Consider the following 23,270-nt stretch of genomic DNA (forward strand, 5'->3'; position numbering starts at 1 on the left):
CCAAGGTAACGTTATTCATGTAAGGGACCAGTGTGTAGCTAGAGTGTATATTTACTTAGTAGAAATCACAAGGAGGTAGGCTGCGTGTTCGCTGCAAACGGGGACCTGATGGCACAGGCCTTGCCTTCCCATTTTGAATACTCAATTCATGCTGCCTTGAAACTCCCTAAATAACAGTTTTAGGACTGGTCTTTGTCACTGTAGGCAGGGCTCTGGGTAGGGAACGAGTGTTCTCTACATCAACAGGGTGCTTTCATAGCCTGGGAAGGAGCTCCTCCTGAGACGCTCTAGAGCTAAAAGGAAACTTGACGTGAGTCCTTTCCTCAAGGTAAAGCCTCGAATAGCCTGCCGAAGCGGAAGATTGGAGCAGAGTCCTTGAAGCATTAGCTTTAGGTCTGTTTTCTTTTAAGGTTAGTAAGCTTTCAAGACACCGAGGACCTCGCGTGGGCACCCTATTCCCTGCAAGAACACCTAGTTCCGGCAGGCTCCACAAGGCTGCTAAGAAACATCCATTCCCGGAAACCTTTCCCAGTCACTCTGTGTATGCTGAGTGTAGAGCAACACAGTGCACTCTTCCTTGGGAGAGCTGGATTTCCTCTGCACTCCAACATCTCCAGGAAATCTGTTCTCTCACGTCCTACATGTCATGCAAATCTGCCTCATAGCCCTAGGCTGAGCGGCACTGAGAAACCAAAACTGCTTTGCATTCCTCGTACAGAGTCATACCTTAAGACCCCATACTTACAGGAGAAAGTCGGCTTTCGTTCCTGCCTTAACCACAGCACAGTTGTTCCTCTTACACTGCAGGGTTTTAAAAGAAGCTAAGCCCCGATAAGGTACCTAGAGCGTTCCTTGGGAGAGGCAGTTGGCTACACGGAGAACTCCGTGCCAAGGTAACGTTATTCATGTAAGGGACCAGTGTGTAGCTAGAGTGTATATTTACTTAGTAGAAATCACAAGGAGGTAGGCTGCGTGTTCGCTGCAAACGGGGACCTGATGGCACAGGCCTTGCCTTCCCATTTTGAATACTCAATTCATGCTGCCTTGAAACTACCTAAATAACAGTTTTAGGACTGGTCTTTGTCACTGTAGGCAGGGCTCTGGGAAGGGAACGAGTGTTCTCTACATCAACAGGGTGCTTCCATAGCCTGGGAGGGAGCTCCTCCTGAGACGCTCTAGAGTTAAAAGGAAACTTGACGTGAGTCCTTTCCTCAAGGTAAAGCCTCGAATAGCCTGCCGAAGCGGAAGCTTGGAGCAGAGTCCTTGAAGCATTAGCTTTAGGTCTGTTTTCTTTTAAGGTTAGTAAGCTTTCAAGACACCGAGGACCTCGCGTAGGCACCCTATTCCCTGCAAGAACACCTAGTACCGGCAGGCTGCACTAGGCTGCTAAGAAACATCCAGGCCCGGAAACCTTTCCCAGTCACTCTGTGTATGCTGAGTGTAGAGCAACACACTGCACTCTTCCTTGGGAGAGCTGGATTTCCTCTGCACTCCAACATCTCCAGGAAATCTGTTCTCTCCCGTCCTACATGTCATGCAAATCTGCCTCATAGCCCTAGGCTGAGCGGCACTGAGAAACCAAAACTGCTTTGCATTCCTCATACAGAGTCATACCTTAAGACCCCATACTTACAGGAGAAAGTCGGCTTTCATTCCTGCCTTAACCACAGCACAGTTGTTCCTCTTACACTGCAGGGTTTTAAAAGAAGCTAAGCCCCGATAAGGTACCTAGAGCGTTCCTTGGGAGAGGCAGTTGGCTACACGGAGAACTCCGTGCCAAGGTAACGTTATTCATGTAAGGGACCAGTGTGTAGCTAGAGTGTATATTTACTTAGTAGAAATCACAAGGAGGTAGGCTGCGTGTTCGCTGCAAACGGGGACCTGATGGCACAGGCCTTGCCTTCCCATTTTGAATACTCAATTCATGCTGCCTTGAAACTACCTAAATAACAGTTTTAGGACTGGTCTTTGTCACTGTAGGCAGGGCTCTGGGAAGGGCACGAGTGTTCTCTACATCAACAGGGTGCTTTCATAGCCTGGGTGGGAGCTCCTCCTGAGACGCTCTAGAGCTAAAAGGAAACTTGACGTGAGTCCTTTCCTCAAGGTAAAGCCTCGAATAGCCTGCCGAATCGGAAGATTGGAGCAGAGTGCTTGAAGCATTAGCTTTAGGTCTGTTTTCTTTTAAGGTTAGTAAGGTTTCAAGACACCGAGGACCTCGCGTGGGCACCCAATTCCCTGCAAGAACACCTAGTAGCAGCAGGCTGCACTAGGCTGCTAAGAAATATCCAGGCCTGAAAACATTTCCCAGTCACTCTGTGTATGCTGAGTGTAGGGCAACACACTGCACTCTTCCTTGGGAGATCTAGGTGTCCTCAGCACTCCAACAGCTCCAGGAAATCTGTTCTCTCACGTCCTACATGTCATGCAAATCTGCCTCATAGCCTTAGGCTGAGCGGCACTAAGGAACGAAAATTGCTTCGCATTCCTTGTACAGAGTCATATCTTACGACCCCATACTTACAGGAGAAAGTCGGCTTGCGTTCTGTCCTTAACCACAGCACAGATGTTCCTCTTACACTGCAGGGTTTTAGAAGAAGCTAAGCCCCGATAGCGTACTTAGAGCGTTCCTTGGAAGAGGCAGTTGGTTACACGGAGAACTCCGTGTCAAGGTAACGTTATTCAGGGAAGGGACCAGTGTGTAGCTACAGTGTATATTTACTTGGAGAAATCACCAGGAGGTAGGCTGCGTGTTCGCTGGAAACGGGGACCTGATGGCACAGGCCTTGCTTTCCCATTTTGAAAGCTCCATTCATGCTGCCTTGAAACTACCTAAAAAACAGTTTTAGGACGGGTCTCTAGTCGCTGTAGGCAGGGCTCTGGGAAGGGAACAAGTGTTCTCTACATCAACAGGGTGCTTCCATAGCCTGGGAGGGAGCTCCTCCTGAGACGCTCTAGAGTTAAAAGGAAACTTGACGTGAGTCCTTTACTCAAGGTAAAGCCTCGAATAGCCTGCCGAAGCGGAAGCTTGGAGCAGAGTCCTTGAAGCATTAGCTTTAGGTCTGTTTTCTTTTAAGGTTAGTAAGCTTTCAAGACACCGAGGACCTCGCGTAGGCACCCTATTCCCTGCAAGAACACCTAGTACCGGCAGGCTGCACTAGGCTGCTAAGAAACATCCAGGCCCGGAAAACTTTCCCAGTCACTCTGTGTATGCTGAGTGTAGGGCAACACACTGCACTCTTCCTTGGGAGAGCTGGATTTCCTCTGCACTCCAACATCTCCAGGAAATCTGTTCTCTCACGTCCTACATGTCATGCAAATCTGCCTCATAGCCCTAGGCTGAGCGGCACTGAGAAACCAAAACTGCTTTGCATTCCTCGTACAGAGTCATACCTTAAGACCCCATACTTACAGGAGAAAGTCGGCTTTCATTCCTGCCTTAACCACAGCACAGATGTTCCTCTTACACTGCAGGGTTTTAAAAGAAGCTAAGCCCCGATAAGGTACCTAGAGCGTTCCTTGGGAGAGGCAGTTGGCTACACGGAGAACTCCGTGCCAAGAAAACTTTATTCAGGGAAGGGACCAGTGTGTAGCTAGAGTGTATATATACTTAGTAGAAATCTCAAGGAGGTAGGCTGCGTGTTCGCCGGGAAAGGGGACCTAGTGGCCCAGGCCTTGCCTTCCCATTTTGAATGCTCCATTTATGCTGCTTTAGGACGGGTCTCTAGTCACTGTAGGCAGGGCATTGGGAAGTGCACGAGTGTTCTCTACATCAACAGGGTGCTTTCATAGCCTGGGAGGGAGCTCCTCCTGAGACGCTCTAGAGCTAAAAGGAAACTTGACGTGAGTCCTTTCCTCAAGGTAAAGCCTCGAATAGCCTGCCGAAGCGGAAGCTTGGAGCAGAGTGCTTGAAGCATTAGCTTTAGGTCTGTTTTCTTTTAAGGTTAGTAAGCTTTCAAGACACCGAGGACCTCGCGTGGGCACCCTATTCCCTGCAAGAACACCTAGTTCCGGCAGGCTCCACAAGGCTGCTAAGAAACATCCAGGCCCGGAAACCTTTCCCAGTCACTCTGTGTATGCTGAGTGTAGAACAACACACTGCACTCTTCCTTGGGAGACCTACGTTTCCTCAGCACTCCAACATCTCCAGGAAATCTGTTCTCTCACGTCCTACATGTCATGCAATTCTGCCACATAGCCCTAGGCTGAGCGGCACTGAGAAACCAAAACTGCTTTGCATTCCTCGTACAGAGTCATACCTTAAGACCCCATACTTACAGGAGAAAGTCGGCTTTCATTCCTGCCTTAACCACAGCACAGTTGTTCCTCTTACACTGCAGGGTTTTAAAAGAAGCTAAGCCCCGATAAGGTACCTAGAGCGTTCCTTGGGAGAGGCAGTTGGCTACACGGAGAACTCCGTGCCAAGGTAACGTTATTCATGTAAGGGACCAGTGTGTAGCTAGAGTGTATATTTACTTAGTAGAAATCACAAGGAGGTAGGCTGCGTGTTCGCTGCAAACGGGGACCTGATGGCACAGGCCTTGCCTTCCCATTTTGAATACTCAATTCACGCTGCCTTGAAACTACCTAAATAACAGTTTTAGGACTGGTCTTTGTCACTGTAGGCAGGGCTCTGGGAAGGGCACGAGTGTTCTCTACATCAACAGGGTGCTTTCATAGCCTGGGTGGGAGCTCCTCCTGAGACGCTCTAGAGCTAAAAGGAAACTTGACGTGAGTCCTTTCCTCAAGGTAAAGCCTCGAATAGCCTGCCGAAGCGGAAGATTGGAGCAGAGTGCTTGAAGCATTAGCTTTAGGTCTGTTTTCTTTTAAGGTTAGTAAGGTTTCAAGACACCGAGGACCTCGCGTGGGCACCCAATTCCCTGCAAGAACACCTAGTAGCAGCAGGCTGCACTAGGCTGCTAAGAAATATCCAGGCCTGAAAACATTTCCCAGTCACTCTGTGTATGCTGAGTGTAGGGCAACACACTGCACTCTTCCTTGGGAGATCTAGGTGTCCTCAGCACTCCAACAGCTCCAGGAAATCTGTTCTCTCACGTCCTACATGTCATGCAAATCTGCCTCATAGCCTTAGGCTGAGCGGCACTAAGGAACGAAAATTGCTTCGCATTCCTTGTACAGAGTCATATCTTACGACCCCATACTTACAGGAGAAAGTCGGCTTGCGTTCTGTCCTTAACCACAGCACAGATGTTCCTCTTACACTGCAGGGTTTTAGAAGAAGCTAAGCCCCGATAGCGTACTTAGAGCGTTCCTTGGAAGAGGCAGTTGGCTACACGGAGAACTCCGTGTCAAGGTAACGTTATTCAGGGAAGGGACCAGTGTGTAGCTACAGTGTATATTTACTTGGAGAAATCACCAGGAGGTAGGCTGCGTGTTCGCTGGAAACGGGGACCTGATGGCACAGGCCTTGCTTTCCCATTTTGAAAGCTCCATTCATGCTGCCTTGAAACTACCTAAAAAACAGTTTTAGGACGGGTCTCTAGTCGCTGTAGGCAGGGCTCTGGGAAGGGAACAAGTGTTCTCTACATCAACAGGGTGCTTTCATAGCCTGGGAGGGAGCTCCTCCTGAGACGCTCTAGAGCTAAAAGGAAACTTGACGTGAGTCCTTTCCTCAAGGTAAAGCCTCGAATAGCCTGCCGAAGCGGAAGCTTGGAGCAGAGTCCTTGAAGCATTAGCTTTAGGTCTGTTTTCTTTTAAGGTTGGTAAGCTTTCAGGACACCGAGGACCTCGCGTAGGCACCCTATTCCCTGCAAGAACACCTAGTACCGGCAGGCTGCACTAGGCTGCTAAGAAACATCCAGGCCCGGAAACCTTTCCCAGTCACTCTGTGTATGCTGAATGTAGGGCAACACACTGCACTCTTCCTTGGGAGAGCTGGATTTCCTCTGCACTCCAACATCTCCAGGAAATCTGTTCTCTCCCGTCCTACATGTCATGCAAATCTGCCTCATAGCCCTAGGCTGAGCGGCACTGAGAAACCAAAACTGCTTTGCATTCCTCATACAGAGTCATACCTTAAGACCCCATACTTACAGGAGAAAGTCGGCTTTCATTCCTGCCTTAACCACAGCACAGTTGTTCCTCTTACACTGCAGGGTTTTAAAAGAAGCTAAGCCCCGATAAGGTACCTAGAGCGTTCCTTGGGAGAGGCAGTTGGCTACACGGAGAACTCCGTGCCAAGGTAACGTTATTCATGTAAGGGACCAGTGTGTAGCTAGAGTGTATATTTACTTAGTAGAAATCACAAGGAGGTAGGCTGCGTGTTCGCTGCAAACGGGGACCTGATGGCACAGGCCTTGCCTTCCCATTTTGAATACTCAATTCATGCTGCCTTGAAACTACCTAAATAACAGTTTTAGGACTGGTCTTTGTCACTGTAGGCAGGGCTCTGGGAAGGGAACAAGTGTTCTCTACATCAACAGGGTGCTTTCATAGCCTGGGAAGGAGCTCCTCCTGAGACGCTCTAGAGCTAAAAGGAAACTTGACGTGAGTCCTTTCCTCAAGGTAAAGCCTCGAATAGCCTGCCGAAGCGGAAGCTTGGAGCAGAGTCCTTGAAGCATTAGCTTTAGGTCTGTTTTCTTTTAAGGTTGGTAAGCTTTCAGGACACCGAGGACCTCGCGTAGGCACCCTATTCCCTGCAAGAACACCTAGTACCGGCAGGCTGCACTAGGCTGCTAAGAAACATCCAGGCCCGGAAACCTTTCCCAGTCACTCTGTGTATGCTGAGTGTAGGGCAACACACTGCACTCTTCCTTGGGAGAGCTGGATTTCCTCTGCACTCCAACATCTCCAGGAAATCTGTTCTCTCACGTCCTACATGTCATGCAAATCTGCCTCATAGCCCTAGGCTGAGCGGCACTGAGAAACCAAAACTGCTTTGCATTCCTCGTACAGAGTCATACCTTAAGACCCCATACTTACAGGAGAAAGTCGGCTTTCGTTCCTGCCTTAACTACAGCACAGTTGTTCCTCTTACACTGCAGGGTTTTAAAAGAAGCTAAGCCCCGATAAGGTACCTAGAGCGTTCCTTGGGAGAGGCAGTTGTCTACACGGAGAACTCCGTGCCAAGAAAACTTTATTCAGGGAAGGGACCAGTGTGTAGCTAGAGTGTATATTTACTTAGTAGAAATCACAAGGAGGTAGGCTGCGTGTTCGCTGCAAACGGGGACCTGATGGCACAGGCCTTGCCTTCCCATTTTGAATACTCAATTCATGCTGCCTTGAAACGACCTAAATAACAGTTTTAGGACTGGTCTCTTGTCACTGTAGGCAGGGCTTTGGGAAGGGCACGAGTGTTCTCTACATCAACAGGGTGCTTCCATAGCCTGGGAGGGAGCTCCTCCTGAGACGCTCTAGAGTTAAAAGGAAACTTGACGTGAGTCCTTTCCTCAAGGTAAAGCCTCGAATAGCCTGCCGAAGCGGAAGCTTGGAGCAGAGTCCTTGAAGCATTAGCTTTAGGTCTGTTTTCTTTTAAGGTTAGTAAGCTTTCAAGACACCGAGGACCTCGCGTAGGCACCCTATTCCCTGCAAGAACACCTAGTACCGGCAGGCTGCACTAGGCTGCTAAGAAACATCCAGGCCCGGAAACCTTTCCCAGTCACTCTGTGTATGCTGAGTGTAGGGCAACACACTGCACTCTTCCTTGGGAGAGCTGGATTTCCTCTGCACTCCAACATCTCCAGGAAATCTGTTCTCTCACGTCCTACATGTCATGCAAATCTGCCTCATAGCCCTAGGCTGAGCGGCACTGAGAAACCAAAACTGCTTTGCATTCCTCGTACAGAGTCATACCTTAAGACCCCATACTTACAGGAGAAAGTCGGCTTTCATTCCTGCCTTAACCACAGCACAGATGTTCCTCTTACACTGCAGGGTTTTAAAAGAAGCTAAGCCCCGATAAGGTACCTAGAGCGTTCCTTGGGAGAGGCAGTTGGCTACACGGAGAACTCCGTGCCAAGAAAACTTTATTCAGGGAAGGGACCAGTGTGTAGCTAGAGTGTATATATACTTAGTAGAAATCTCAAGGAGGTAGGCTGCGTGTTCGCCGGGAAAGGGGACCTAGTGGCCCAGGCCTTGCCTTCCCATTTTGAATGCTCCATTTATGCTGCTTTAGGACGGGTCTCTAGTCACTGTAGGCAGGGCATTGGGAAGTGCACGAGTGTTCTCTACATCAACAGGGTGCTTTCATAGCCTGGGAGGGAGCTCCTCCTGAGACGCTCTAGAGCTAAAAGGAAACGACGTGAGTCCTTTCCTCAAGGTAAAGCCTCGAATAGCCTGCCGAAGCGGAAGATTGGAGCAGAGTGCTTGAAGCATTAGCTTTAGGTCTGTTTTCTTTTAAGGTTAGTAAGCTTTCAAGACACCGAGGACCTCGCGTGGGCACCCTATTCCCAGCAAGAACACCTAGTTCCGGCAGGCTCCACAAGGCTGCTAAGAAACATCCAGGCCCGGAAACCTTTCCCAGTCACTCTGTGTATGCTGAGTGTAGAACAACACACTGCACTCTTCCTTGGGAGACCTACGTTTCCTCAGCACTCCAACATCTCCAGGAAATCTGTTCTCTCACGTCCTACATGTCATGCAATTCTGCCACATAGCCCTAGGCTGAGCGGCACTGAGAAACCAAAACTGCTTTGCATTCCTCGTACAGAGTCATACCTTAAGACCCCATACTTTCAGGAGAAAGTCGGCTTTCATTCCTGCCTTAACCACAGCACAGTTGTTCCTCTTACACTGCAGGGTTTTAAAAGAAGCTAAGCCCCGATAAGGTACCTAGAGCGTTCCTTGGGAGAGGCAGTTGGCTACACGGAGAACTCCGTGCCAAGGTAACGTTATTCATGTAAGGGACCAGTGTGTAGCTAGAGTGTATATTTACTTAGTAGAAATCACAAGGAGGTAGGCTGCGTGTTCGCTGCAAACGGGGACCTGATGGCACAGGCCTTGCCTTCCCATTTTGAATACTCAATTCATGCTGCCTTGAAACTACCTAAATAACAGTTTTAGGACTGGTCTTTGTCACTGTAGGCAGGGCTCTGGGAAGGGCACGAGTGTTCTCTACATCAACAGGGTGCTTTCATAGCCTGGGTGGGAGCTCCTCCTGAGACGCTCTAGAGCTAAAAGGAAACTTGACGTGAGTCCTTTCCTCAAGGTAAAGCCTCGAATAGCCTGCCGAAGCGGAAGATTGGAGCAGAGTGCTTGAAGCATTAGCTTTAGGTCTGTTTTCTTTTAAGGTTAGTAAGGTTTCAAGACACCGAGGACCTCGCGTGGGCACCCAATTCCCTGCAAGAACACCTAGTAGCAGCAGGCTGCACTAGGCTGCTAAGAAATATCCAGGCCTGAAAACATTTCCCAGTCACTCTGTGTATGCTGAGTGTAGGGCAACACACTGCACTCTTCCTTGGGAGATCTAGGTGTCCTCAGCACTCCAACAGCTCCAGGAAATCTGTTCTCTCACGTCCTACATGTCATGCAAATCTGCCTCATAGCCTTAGGCTGAGCGGCACTAAGGAACGAAAATTGCTTCGCATTCCTTGTACAGAGTCATATCTTACGACCCCATACTTACAGGAGAAAGTCGGCTTGCGTTCTGTCCTTAACCACAGCACAGATGTTCCTCTTACACTGCAGGGTTTTAGAAGAAGCTAAGCCCCGATAGCGTACTTAGAGCGTTCCTTGGAAGAGGCAGTTGGCTACACGGAGAACTCCGTGTCAAGGTAACGTTATTCAGGGAAGGGACCAGTGTGTAGCTACAGTGTATATTTACTTGGAGAAATCACCAGGAGGTAGGCTGCGTGTTCGCTGGAAACGGGGACCTGATGGCACAGGCCTTGCTTTCCCATTTTGAAAGCTCCATTCATGCTGCCTTGAAACTACCTAAAAAACAGTTTTAGGACGGGTCTCTAGTCGCTGTAGGCAGGGCTCTGGGAAGGGAACAAGTGTTCTCTACATCAACAGGGTGCTTTCATAGCCTGGGTGGGAGCTCCTCCTGAGACGCTCTAGAGCTAAAAGGAAACTTGACGTGAGTCCTTTCCTCAAGGTAAAGCCTCGAATAGCCTGCCGAAGCGGAAGCTTGGAGCAGAGTCCTTGAAGCATTAGCTTTAGGTGTGTTTTCTTTTAAGGTTGGTAAGCTTTCAGGACACCGAGGACCTCGCGTAGGCACCCTATTCCCTGCAAGAACACCTAGTACCGGCAGGCTGCACTAGGCTGCTAAGAAACATCCAGGCCCAGAAACCTTTCCCAGTCACTCTGTGTATGCTGAGTGTAGAGCAACACACTGCACTCTTCCTTGGGAGAGCTGGATTTCCTCTGCACTCCAACATCTCCAGGAAATCTGTTCTCTCACGTCCTACATGTCATGCAAATCTGCCTCATAGCCCTAGGCTGAGCGGCACTGAGAAACCAAAACTGCTTTGCATTCCTCGTACAGAGTCATACCTTAAGACCCCATACTTACAGGAGAAAGTCGGCTTTCATTCCTGCCTTAACCACAGCACAGATGTTCCTCTTACACTGCAGGGTTTTAAAAGAAGCTAAGCCCCGATAAGGTACCTAGAGCGTTCCTTGGGAGAGGCAGTTGGCTACACGGAGAACTCCGTGCCAAGAAAACTTTATTCAGGGAAGGGACCAGTGTGTAGCTAGAGTGTATATATACTTAGTAGAAATCTCAAGGAGGTAGGCTGCGTGTTCGCCGGGAAAGGGGACCTAGTGGCCCAGGCCTTGCCTTCCCATTTTGAATGCTCCATTTATGCTGCTTTAGGACGGGTCTCTAGTCACTGTAGGCAGGGCATTGGGAAGTGCACGAGTGTTCTCTACATCAACAGGGTGCTTTCATAGCCTGGGAGGGAGCTCCTCCTGAGACGCTCTAGAGCTAAAAGGAAACTTGACGTGAGTCCTTTCCTCAAGGTAAAGCCTCGAATAGCCTGCCGAAGCGGAAGATTGGAGCAGAGTGCTTGAAGCATTAGCTTTAGGTCTGTTTTCTTTTAAGGTTAGTAAGCTTTCAAGACACCGAGGACCTCGCGTGGGCACCCTATTCCCTGCAAGAACACCTAGTACCGGCAGGCTGCACTAGGCTGCTAAGAAACATCCAGGCCCGGAAACCTTTCCCAGTCACTCTGTGTATGCTGAATGTAGGGCAACACACTGCACTCTTCCTTGGGAGAGCTGGATTTCCTCTGCACTCCAACATCTCCAGGAAATCTGTTCTCTCCCGTCCTACATGTCATGCAAATCTGCCTCATAGCCCTAGGCTGAGCGGCACTGAGAAACCAAAACTGCTTTGCATTCCTCATACAGAGTCATACCTTAAGACCCCATACTTACAGGAGAAAGTCGGCTTTCATTCCTGCCTTAACCACAGCACAGTTGTTCCTCTTACACTGCAGGGTTTTAAAAGAAGCTAAGCCCCGATAAGGTACCTAGAGCGTTCCTTGGGAGAGGCAGTTTTCTACACGGAGAACTCCGTGCCAAGAAAACTTTATTCAGGGCAGGGACCAGTGTGTAGCTAGAGTGTATATTTACTTAGTAGAAATCACAAGGAGGTAGGCTGCGTGTTCGCTGGAAACGGGGACCTGATGGCACAGGACTTGCCTTCCCATTTTGAATACTCAATTCATGCTGCCTTGAAACTACCTAAATAACAGTTTTAAGACTGGTCTCTTGTCACTGTAGGCAGGGCTTTGGGAAGGGCACGAGCGTTCTCTACATCAACAGGGTGCTTTCATAGCCTGGGAGGGAGCTCCTCCTGAGACGCTCTAGAGCTAAAAGGAAACTTGACGTGAGTCCTTTCTTCAAGGTAAAGCCGCGAATAGCCTGCCGAATTGGAAGATTGGAGCAGAGTGCTTGAAGCATTAGCTTTAGGTCTGTTTTCTTTTAAGGTTAGTAAGCTTTCAAGACACCGAGGACCTCGCGTGGGCACCCTATTCCCTGCAAGAACACCTAGTTCCGGCAGGCTCCACAAGGCTGCTAAGAAACATCCAGGCCCGGAAACCATTCCCAGTCACTCTGTGTATGCTGAGTGTAGAGCAACACACTGCACTCTTCCTTGGGAGACCTAGGTTTCCTCAGCACTCCAATATCTCCAGGAAATCTGTTCTCTCACGTCCTACATGTCATGCAAATCTGCCACATAGCCCTAGGCTGAGCGGCACTGAGAAACCAAAACTGCTTTGCATTCCTCGTACAGAGTCATACCTTAAGACCCCATACTTACAGGAGAAAGTCGGCTTTCGTTCCTGCCTTAACTACAGCACAGTTGTTCCTCTTACACTGCAGGGTTTTAAAAGAAGCTAAGCCCCGATAAGGTACCTAGAGCGTTCCTTGGGAGAGGCAGTTGTCTACACGGAGAACTCCGTGCCAAGAAAACTTTATTCAGGGAAGGGACCAGTGTGTAGCTAGAGTGTATATTTACTTAGTAGAAATCACAAGGAGGTAGGCTGCGTGTTCGCTGGAAACGGGGACCTGATGGCACAGGCCTTGCCTTCCCATTTTGAATACTCAATTCATGCTGCCTTGAAACGACCTAAATAACAGTTTTAGGACTGGTCTCTTGTCACTGTAGGCAGGGCTTTGGGAAGGGCACGAGTGTTCTCTACATCAACAGGGTGCTTCCATAGCCTGGGAGGGAGCTCCTCCTGAGACGCTCTAGAGTTAAAAGGAAACTTGACGTGAGTCCTTTCCTCAAGGTAAAGCCTCGAATAGCCTGCCGAAGCGGAAGCTTGGAGCAGAGTCCTTGAAGCATTAGCTTTAGGTCTGTTTTCTTTTAAGGTTAGTAAGCTTTCAAGACACCGAGGACCTCGCGTAGGCACCCTATTCCCTGCAAGAACACCTAGTACCGGCAGGCTGCACTAGGCTGCTAAGAAACATCCAGGCCCGGAAACCTTTCCCAGTCACTCTGTGTATGCTGAGTGTAGGGCAACACACTGCACTCTTCCTTGGGAGAGCTGGATTTCCTCTGCACTCCAACATCTCCAGGAAATCTGTTCTCTCACGTCCTACATGTCATGCAAATCTGCCTCATAGCCCTAGGCTGAGCGGCACTGAGAAACCAAAACTGCTTTGCATTCCTCGTACAGAGTCATACCTTAAGACCCCATACTTACAGGAGAAAGTCGGCTTTCATTCCTGCCTTAACCACAGCACAGATGTTCCTCTTACACTGCAGGGTTTTAGAAGAAGCTAAGCCCCGATAAGGTACCTAGAGCGTTCCTTGGGAGAGGCAGTTGGCTACACGGAGCACTCCGTGCCAAGAAAACTTTATTCAGGGAAGGGACCAGTGTGTAGCTAGAGTGTATATTTACTTAGTAGAAATCACAAGGAGGTAGGCTGCGTGTTCGCTGCAAACGGGGACCTGATGGCACAGGCCTTGCCTTCCCATTTTGAATACTCAATTCATGCTGCCTTGAAACGACCTAAATAACAGTTTTAGGACTGGTCTTTGTCACTGTAGGCAGGGCTCTGGGAAGGGCACGAGTGTTCTCTACATCAACAGGGTGCTTTCATAGCCTGGGTGGGAGCTCCTCCTGAGACGCTCTAGAGCTAAAAGGAAACTTGACGTGAGTCCTTTCCTCAAGGTAAAGCCTCGAATAGCCTGCCGAAGCGGAAGATTGGAGCAGAGTGCTTGAAGCATTAGCTTTAGGTCTGTTTTCTTTTAAGGTTAGTAAGGTTTCAAGACACCGAGGACCTCGCGTGGGCACCCAATTCCCTGCAAGAACACCTAGTAGCAGCAGGCTCCACTAGGCTGCTAAGAAATATCCAGGCCTGAAAACATTTCCCTGTCACTCTCTGTATGCTGAGTGTAGGGCAACACACTGCACTCTTCCTTGGGAGATCTAGGTGTCCTCAGCACTCCAACAGCTCCAGGAAATCTGTTCTCTCACGTCCTACATGTCATGCAAATCTGCCTCATAGCCTTAGGCTGAGCGGCACTAAGGAACGAAAATTGCTTCGCATTCCTTGTACAGAGTCATATCTTACGACCCCATACTTACAGGAGAAAGTCGGCTTGCGTTCTGTCCTTAACCACAGCACAGATGTTCCTCTTACACTGCAGGGTTTTAGAAGAAGCTAAGCCCCGATAGCGTACTTAGAGCGTTCCTTGGAAGAGGCAGTTGGTTACACGGAGAACTCCGTGTCAAGGTAACGTTATTCAGGGAAGGGACCAGTGTGTAGCTACAGTGTATATTTACTTGGAGAAATCACCAGGAGGTAGGCTGCGTGTTCGCTGGAAACGGGGACCTGATGGCACAGGCCTTGCTTTCCCATTTTGAAAGCTCCATTCATGCTGCCTTGAAACTACCTAAAAAACAGTTTTAGGACGGGTCTCTAGTCGCTGTAGGCAGGGCTCTGGGAAGGGAACAAGTGTTCTCTACATCAACAGGGTGCTTTCATAGCCTGGGTGGGAGCTCCTCCTGAGACGCTCTAGAGCTAAAAGGAAACTTGACGTGAGTCCTTTCCTCAAGGTAAAGCCTCGAATAGCCTGCCGAAGCGGAAGCTTGGAGCAGAGTCCTTGAAGCATTAGCTTTAGGTGTGTTTTCTTTTAAGGTTGGTAAGCTTTCAGGACACCGAGGACCTCGCGTAGGCACCCTATTCCCTGCAAGAACACCTAGTACCGGCAGGCTGCACTAGGCTGCTAAGAAACATCCAGGCCCGGAAACCTTTCCCAGTCACTCTGTGTATGCTGAATGTAGGGCAACACACTGCACTCTTCCTTGGGAGAGCTGGATTTCCTCTGCACTCCAACATCTCCAGGAAATCTGTTCTCTCCCGTCCTACATGTCATGCAAATCTGCCTCATAGCCCTAGGCTGAGCGGCACTGAGAAACCAAAACTGCTTTGCATTCCTCATACAGAGTCATACCTTAAGACCCCATACTTACAGGAGAAAGTCGGCTTTCATTCCTGCCTTAACCACAGCACAGTTGTTCCTCTTACACTGCAGGGTTTTAAAAGAAGCTAAGCCCCGATAAGGTACCTAGAGCGTTCCTTGGGAGAGGCAGTTGGCTACACGGAGAACTCCGTGCCAAGGTAACGTTATTCATGTAAGGGACCAGTGTGTAGCTAGAGTGTATATTTACTTAGTAGAAATCACAAGGAGGTAGGCTGCGTGTTCGCTGCAAACGGGGACCTGATGGCACAGGCCTTGCCTTCCCATTTTGAATACTCAATTCATGCTGCCTTGAAACTACCTAAATAACAGTTTTAGGACTGGTCTTTGTCACTGTAGGCAGGGCTCTGGGAAGGGAACGAGTGTTCTCTACATCAACAGGGTGCTTCCATAGCCTGGGAGGGAGCTCCTCCTGAGACGCTCTAGAGTTAAAAGGAAACTTGACGTGAGTCCTTTCCTCAAGGTAAAGCCTCGAATAGCCTGCCGAAGCGGAAGCTTGGAGCAGAGTCCTTGAAGCATTAGCTTTAGGTCTGTTTTCTTTTAAGGTTAGTAAGCTTTCAAGACACCGAGGACCTCGCGTAGGCACCCTATTCCCTGCAAGAACACCTAGTACCGGCAGGCTGCACTAGGCTGCTAAGAAACATCCAGGCCCGGAAACCTTTCCCAGTCACTCTGTGTATGCTGAGTGTAGAGCAACACACTGCACTCTTCCTTGGGAGAGCTGGATTTCCTCTGCACTCCAACATCTCCAGGAAATCTGTTCTCTCACGTCCTACATGTCATGCAAATCTGCCTCATAGCCCTAGGCTGAGCGGCACTGAGAAACCAAAACTGCTTTGCATTCCTCGTACAGAGTCATACCTTAAGACCCCATACTTACAGGAGAAAGTCGGCTTTCATTCCTGCCTTAACCACAGCACAGATGTTCCTCTTACACTGCAGGGTTTTAAAAGAAGCTAAGCCCCGATAAGGTACCTAGAGCGTTCCTTGGGAGAGGCAGTTGGCTACACGGAGAACTCCGTGCCAAGAAAACTTTATTCAGGGAAGGGACCAGTGTGTAGCTAGAGTGTATATATACTTAGTAGAAATCTCAAGGAGGTAGGCTGCGTGTTCGCCGGGAAAGGGGACCTAGTGGCCCAGGCCTTGCCTTCCCATTTTGAATGCTCCATTTATGCTGCTTTAGGACGGGTCTCTAGTCACTGTAGGCAGGGCATTGGGAAGTGCACGAGTGTTCTCTACATCAACAGGGTGCTTTCATAGCCTGGGAGGGAGCTCCTCCTGAGACGCTCTAGAGCTAAAAGGAAACTTGACGTGAGTCCTTTCCTCAAGGTAAAGCCTCGAATAGCCTGCCGAAGCGGAAGATTGGAGCAGAGTGCTTGAAGCATTAGCTTTAGGTCTGTTTTCTTTTAAGGTTAGTAAGCTTTCAAGACACCGAGGACCTCGCGTGGGCACCCTATTCCCTGCAAGAACACCTAGTTCCGGCAGGCTCCACAAGGCTGCTAAGAAACATCCAGGCCCGGAAACCTTTCCCAGTCACTCTGTGTATGCTGAATGTAGGGCAACACACTGCACTCTTCCTTGGGAGAGCTGGATTTCCTCTGCACTCCAACATCTCCAGGAAATCTGTTCTCTCCCGTCCTACATGTCATGCAAATCTGCCTCATAGCCCTAGGCTGAGCGGCACTGAGAAACCAAAACTGCTTTGCATTCCTCATACAGAGTCATACCTTAAGACCCCATACTTACAGGAGAAAGTCGGCTTTCATTCCTGCCTTAACCACAGCACAGTTGTTCCTCTTACACTGCAGGGTTTTAAAAGAAGCTAAGCCCCGATAAGGTACCTAGAGCGTTCCTTGGGAGAGGCAGTTGGCTACACGGAGAACTCCGTGCCAAGGTAACGTTATTCATGTAAGGGACCAGTGTGTAGCTAGAGTGTATATTTACTTAGTAGAAATCACAAGGAGGTAGGCTGCGTGTTCGCTGCAAACGGGGACCTGATGGCACAGGCCTTGCCTTCCCATTTTGAATACTCAATTCATGCTGCCTTGAAACTCCCTAAATAACAGTTTTAGGACTGGTCTTTGTCACTGTAGGCAGGGCTCTGGGTAGGGAACGAGTGTTCTCTACATCAACAGGGTGCTTTCATAGCCTGGGAAGGAGCTCCTCCTGAGACGCTCTAGAGCTAAAAGGAAACTTGACGTGAGTCCTTTCCTCAAGGTAAAGCCTCGAATAGCCTGCCGAAGCGGAAGATTGGAGCAGAGTGCTTGAAGCATTAGCTTTAGGTCTGTTTTCTTTTAAGGTTAGTAAGCTTTCAAGACACCGAGGACCTCGCGTGGGCACCCTATTCCCTGCAAGAACACCTAGTTCCGGCAGGCTCCACAAGGCTGCTAAGAAACATCCATTCCCGGAAACCTTTCCCAGTCACTCTGTGTATGCTGAGTGTAGAGCAACACAGTGCACTCTTCCTTGGGAGAGCTGGATTTCCTCTGCACTCCAACATCTCCAGGAAATCTGTTCTCTCACGTCCTACATGTCATGCAAATCTGCCTCATAGCCCTAGGCTGAGCGGCACTGAGAAACCAAAACTGCTTTGCATTCCTCGTACAGAGTCATACCTTAAGACCCCATACTTACAGGAGAAAGTCGGCTTTCGTTCCTGCCTTAACCACAGCACAGTTGTTCCTCTTACACTGCAGGGTTTTAAAAGAAGCTAAGCCCCGATAAGGTACCTAGAGCGTTCCTTGGGAGAGGCAGTTGGCTACACGGAGAACTCCGTGCCAAGGTAACGTTATTCATGTAAGGGACCAGTGTGTAGCTAGAGTGTATATTTACTTAGTAGAAATCACAAGGAGGTAGGCTGCGTGTTCGCTGCAAACGGGGACCTGATGGCACAGGCCTTGCCTTCCCATTTTGAATACTCAATTCATGCTGCCTTGAAACTACCTAAATAACAGTTTTAGGACTGGTCTTTGTCACTGTAGGCAGGGCTCTGGGAAGGGAACGAGTGTTCTCTACATCAACAGGGTGCTTCCATAGCCTGGGAGGGAGCTCCTCCTGAGACGCTCTAGAGTTAAAAGGAAACTTGACGTGAGTCCTTTCCTCAAGGTAAAGCCTCGAATAGCCTGCCGAAGCGGAAGCTTGGAGCAGAGTCCTTGAAGCATTAGCTTTAGGTCTGTTTTCTTTTAAGGTTAGTAAGCTTTCAAGACACCGAGGACCTCGCGTAGGCACCCTATTCCCTGCAAGAACACCTAGTACCGGCAGGCTGCACTAGGCTGCTAAGAAACATCCAGGCCCGGAAACCTTTCCCAGTCACTCTGTGTATGCTGAGTGTAGAGCAACACACTGCACTCTTCCTTGGGAGAGCTGGATTTCCTCTGCACTCCAACATCTCCAGGAAATCTGTTCTCTCCCGTCCTACATGTCATGCAAATCTGCCTCATAGCCCTAGGCTGAGCGGCACTGAGAAACCAAAACTGCTTTGCATTCCTCATACAGAGTCATACCTTAAGACCCCATACTTACAGGAGAAAGTCGGCTTTCATTCCTGCCTTAACCACAGCACAGTTGTTCCTCTTACACTGCAGGGTTTTAAAAGAAGCTAAGCCCCGATAAGGTACCTAGAGCGTTCCTTGGGAGAGGCAGTTGGCTACACGGAGAACTCCGTGCCAAGGTAACGTTATTCATGTAAGGGACCAGTGTGTAGCTAGAGTGTATATTTACTTAGTAGAAATCACAAGGAGGTAGGCTGCGTGTTCGCTGCAAACGGGGACCTGATGGCACAGGCCTTGCCTTCCCATTTTGAATACTCAATTCATGCTGCCTTGAAACTACCTAAATAACAGTTTTAGGACTGGTCTTTGTCACTGTAGGCAGGGCTCTGGGAAGGGCACGAGTGTTCTCTACATCAACAGGGTGCTTTCATAGCCTGGGTGGGAGCTCCTCCTGAGACGCTCTAGAGCTAAAAGGAAACTTGACGTGAGTCCTTTCCTCAAGGTAAAGCCTCGAATAGCCTGCCGAATCGGAAGATTGGAGCAGAGTGCTTGAAGCATTAGCTTTAGGTCTGTTTTCTTTTAAGGTTAGTAAGGTTTCAAGACACCGAGGACCTCGCGTGGGCACCCAATTCCCTGCAAGAACACCTAGTAGCAGCAGGCTGCACTAGGCTGCTAAGAAATATCCAGGCCTGAAAACATTTCCCAGTCACTCTGTGTATGCTGAGTGTAGGGCAACACACTGCACTCTTCCTTGGGAGATCTAGGTGTCCTCAGCACTCCAACAGCTCCAGGAAATCTGTTCTCTCACGTCCTACATGTCATGCAAATCTGCCTCATAGCCTTAGGCTGAGCGGCACTAAGGAACGAAAATTGCTTCGCATTCCTTGTACAGAGTCATATCTTACGACCCCATACTTACAGGAGAAAGTCGGCTTGCGTTCTGTCCTTAACCACAGCACAGATGTTCCTCTTACACTGCAGGGTTTTAGAAGAAGCTAAGCCCCGATAGCGTACTTAGAGCGTTCCTTGGAAGAGGCAGTTGGCTACACGGAGAACTCCGTGTCAAGGTAACGTTATTCAGGGAAGGGACCAGTGTGTAGCTACAGTGTATATTTACTTGGAGAAATCACCAGGAGGTAGGCTGCGTGTTCGCTGGAAACGGGGACCTGATGGCACAGGCCTTGCTTTCCCATTTTGAAAGCTCCATTCATGCTGCCTTGAAACTACCTAAAAAACAGTTTTAGGACGGGTCTCTAGTCGCTGTAGGCAGGGCTCTGGGAAGGGAACAAGTGTTCTCTACATCAACAGGGTGCTTTCATAGCCTGGGTGGGAGCTCCTCCTGAGACGCTCTAGAGCTAAAAGGAAACTTGACGTGAGTCCTTTCCTCAAGGTAAAGCCTCGAATAGCCTGCCGAAGCGGAAGCTTGGAGCAGAGTCCTTGAAGCATTAGCTTTAGGTGTGTTTTCTTTTAAGGTTGGTAAGCTTTCAGGACACCGAGGACCTCGCGTAGGCACCCTATTCCCTGCAAGAACACCTAGTACCGGCAGGCTGCACAAGGCTGCTAAGAAACATCCAGGCCCGGAAACCTTTCCCAGTCACTCTGTGTATGCTGAGTGTAGGGCAACACACTGCACTCTTCCTTGGGAGAGCTGGATTTCCTCTGCACTCCAACATCTCCAGGAAATCTGTTCTCTCCCGTCCTACATGTCATGCAAATCTGCCTCATAGCCCTAGGCTGAGCGGCACTGAGAAACCAAAACTGCTTTGCATTCCTCGTACAGAGTCATACCTTAAGACCCCATACTTACAGGAGAAAGTCGGCTTTCGTTCCTGCCTTAACTACAGCACAGTTGTTCCTCTTACACTGCAGGGTTTTAAAAGAAGCTAAGCCCCGATAAGGTACCTAGAGCGTTCCTTGGGAGAGGCAGTTGTCTACACGGAGAACTCCGTGCCAAGAAAACTTTATTCAGGGAAGGGACCAGTGTGTAGCTAGAGTGTATATTTACTTAGTAGAAATCACAAGGAGGTAGGCTGCGTGTTCGCTGGAAACGGGGACCTGATGGCACAGGCCTTGCCTTCCCATTTTGAATACTCAATTCATGCTGCTTTGAAACGACCTAAATAACAGTTTTAGGACTGGTCTCTTGTCACTGTAGGCAGGGCTTTGGGAAGGGCACGAGTGTTCTCTACATCAACAGGGTGCTTCCATAGCCTGGGAGGGAGCTCCTCCTGAGACGCTCTAGAGTTAAAAGGAAACTTGACGTGAGTCCTTTCCTCAAGGTAAAGCCTCGAATAGCCTGCCGAAGCGGAAGCTTGGAGCAGAGTCCTTGAAGCATTAGCTTTAGGTCTGTTTTCTTTTAAGGTTAGTAAGCTTTCAAGACACCGAGGACCTCGCGTAGGCACCCTATTCCCTGCAAGAACACCTAGTACCGGCAGGCTGCACTAGGCTGCTAAGAAACATCCAGGCCCGGAAAACTTTCCCAGTCACTCTGTGTATGCTGAGTGTAGGGCAACACACTGCACTCTTCCTTGGGAGAGCTGGATTTCCTCTGCACTCCAACATCTCCAGGAAATCTGTTCTCTCACGTCCTACATGTCATGCAAATCTGCCTCATAGCCCTAGGCTGAGCGGCACTGAGAAACCAAAACTGCTTTGCATTCCTCGTACAGAGTCATACCTTAAGACCCCATACTTACAGGAGAAAGTCGGCTTTCATTCCTGCCTTAACCACAGCACAGATGTTCCTCTTACACTGCAGGGTTTTAAAAGAAGCTAAGCCCCGATAAGGTACCTAGAGCGTTCCTTGGGAGAGGCAGTTGGCTACACGGAGAACTCCGTGCCAAGAAAACTTTATTCAGGGAAGGGACCAGTGTGTAGCTAGAGTGTATATATACTTAGTAGAAATCTCAAGGAGGTAGGCTGCGTGTTCGCCGGGAAAGGGGACCTAGTGGCCCAGGCCTTGCCTTCCCATTTTGAATGCTCCATTTATGCTGCTTTAGGACGGGTCTCTAGTCACTGTAGGCAGGGCATTGGGAAGTGCACGAGTGTTCTCTACATCAACAGGGTGCTTTCATAGCCTGGGAGGGAGCTCCTCCTGAGACGCTCTAGAGCTAAAAGGAAACTTGACGTGAGTCCTTTCCTCAAGGTAAAGCCTCGAATAGCCTGCCGAAGCGGAAGATTGGAGCAGAGTGCTTGAAGCATTAGCTTTAGGTCTGTTTTCTTTTAAGGTTAGTAAGCTTTCAAGACACCGAGGACCTCGCGTGGGCACCCTATTCCCTGCAAGAACACCTAGTTCCGGCAGGCTCCACAAGGCTGCTAAGAAACATCCAGGCCCGGAAACCTTTCCCAGTCACTCTGTGTATGCTGAGTGTAGAACAACACACTGCACTCTTCCTTGGGAGACCTACGTTTCCTCAGCACTCCAACATCTCCAGGAAATCTGTTCTCTCACGTCCTACATGTCATGCAATTCTGCCACATAGCCCTAGGCTGAGCGGCACTGAGAAACCAAAACTGCTTTGCATTCCTCGTACAGAGTCATACCTTAAGACCCCATACTTACAGGAGAAAGTCGGCTTTCATTCCTGCCTTAACCACAGCACAGTTGTTCCTCTTACACTGCAGGGTTTTAAAAGAAGCTAAGCCCCGATAAGGTACCTAGAGCGTTCCTTGGGAGAGGCAGTTGGCTACACGGAGAACTCCGTGCCAAGGTAACGTTATTCATGTAAGGGACCAGTGTGTAGCTAGAGTGTATATTTACTTAGTAGAAATCACAAGGAGGTAGGCTGCGTGTTCGCTGCAAACGGGGACCTGATGGCACAGGCCTTGCCTTCCCATTTTGAATACTCAATTCACGCTGCCTTGAAACTACCTAAATAACAGTTTTAGGACTGGTCTTTGTCACTGTAGGCAGGGCTCTGGGAAGGGCACGAGTGTTCTCTACATCAACAGGGTGCTTTCATAGCCTGGGTGGGAGCTCCTCCTGAGACGCTCTAGAGCTAAAAGGAAACTTGACGTGAGTCCTTTCCTCAAGGTAAAGCCTCGAATAGCCTGCCGAAGCGGAAGATTGGAGCAGAGTGCTTGAAGCATTAGCTTTAGGTCTGTTTTCTTTTAAGGTTAGTAAGGTTTCAAGACACCGAGGACCTCGCGTGGGCACCCAATTCCCTGCAAGAACACCTAGTAGCAGCAGGCTGCACTAGGCTGCTAAGAAATATCCAGGCCTGAAAACATTTCCCAGTCACTCTGTGTATGCTGAGTGTAGGGCAACACACTGCACTCTTCCTTGGGAGATCTAGGTGTCCTCAGCACTCCAACAGCTCCAGGAAATCTGTTCTCTCACGTCCTACATGTCATGCAAATCTGCCTCATAGCCTTAGGCTGAGCGGCACTAAGGAACGAAAATTGCTTCGCATTCCTTGTACAGAGTCATATCTTACGACCCCATACTTACAGGAGAAAGTCGGCTTGCGTTCTGTCCTTAACCACAGCACAGATGTTCCTCTTACACTGCAGGGTTTTAGAAGAAGCTAAGCCCCGATAGCGTACTTAGAGCGTTCCTTGGAAGAGGCAGTTGGCTACACGGAGAACTCCGTGTCAAGGTAACGTTATTCAGGGAAGGGACCAGTGTGTAGCTACAGTGTATATTTACTTGGAGAAATCACCAGGAGGTAGGCTGCGTGTTCGCTGGAAACGGGGACCTGATGGCACAGGCCTTGCTTTCCCATTTTGAAAGCTCCATTCATGCTGCCTTGAAACTACCTAAAAAACAGTTTTAGGACGGGTCTCTAGTCGCTGTAGGCAGGGCTCTGGGAAGGGAACAAGTGTTCTCTACATCAACAGGGTGCTTTCATAGCCTGGGAGGGAGCTCCTCCTGAGACGCTCTA

The sequence above is a fragment of the Balaenoptera ricei genome, chromosome 13, assembly GCF_028023285.1.
Source record: "Balaenoptera ricei isolate mBalRic1 chromosome 13, mBalRic1.hap2, whole genome shotgun sequence".
NCBI classification, from domain to species: domain Eukaryota; kingdom Metazoa; phylum Chordata; class Mammalia; order Artiodactyla; family Balaenopteridae; genus Balaenoptera; species Balaenoptera ricei.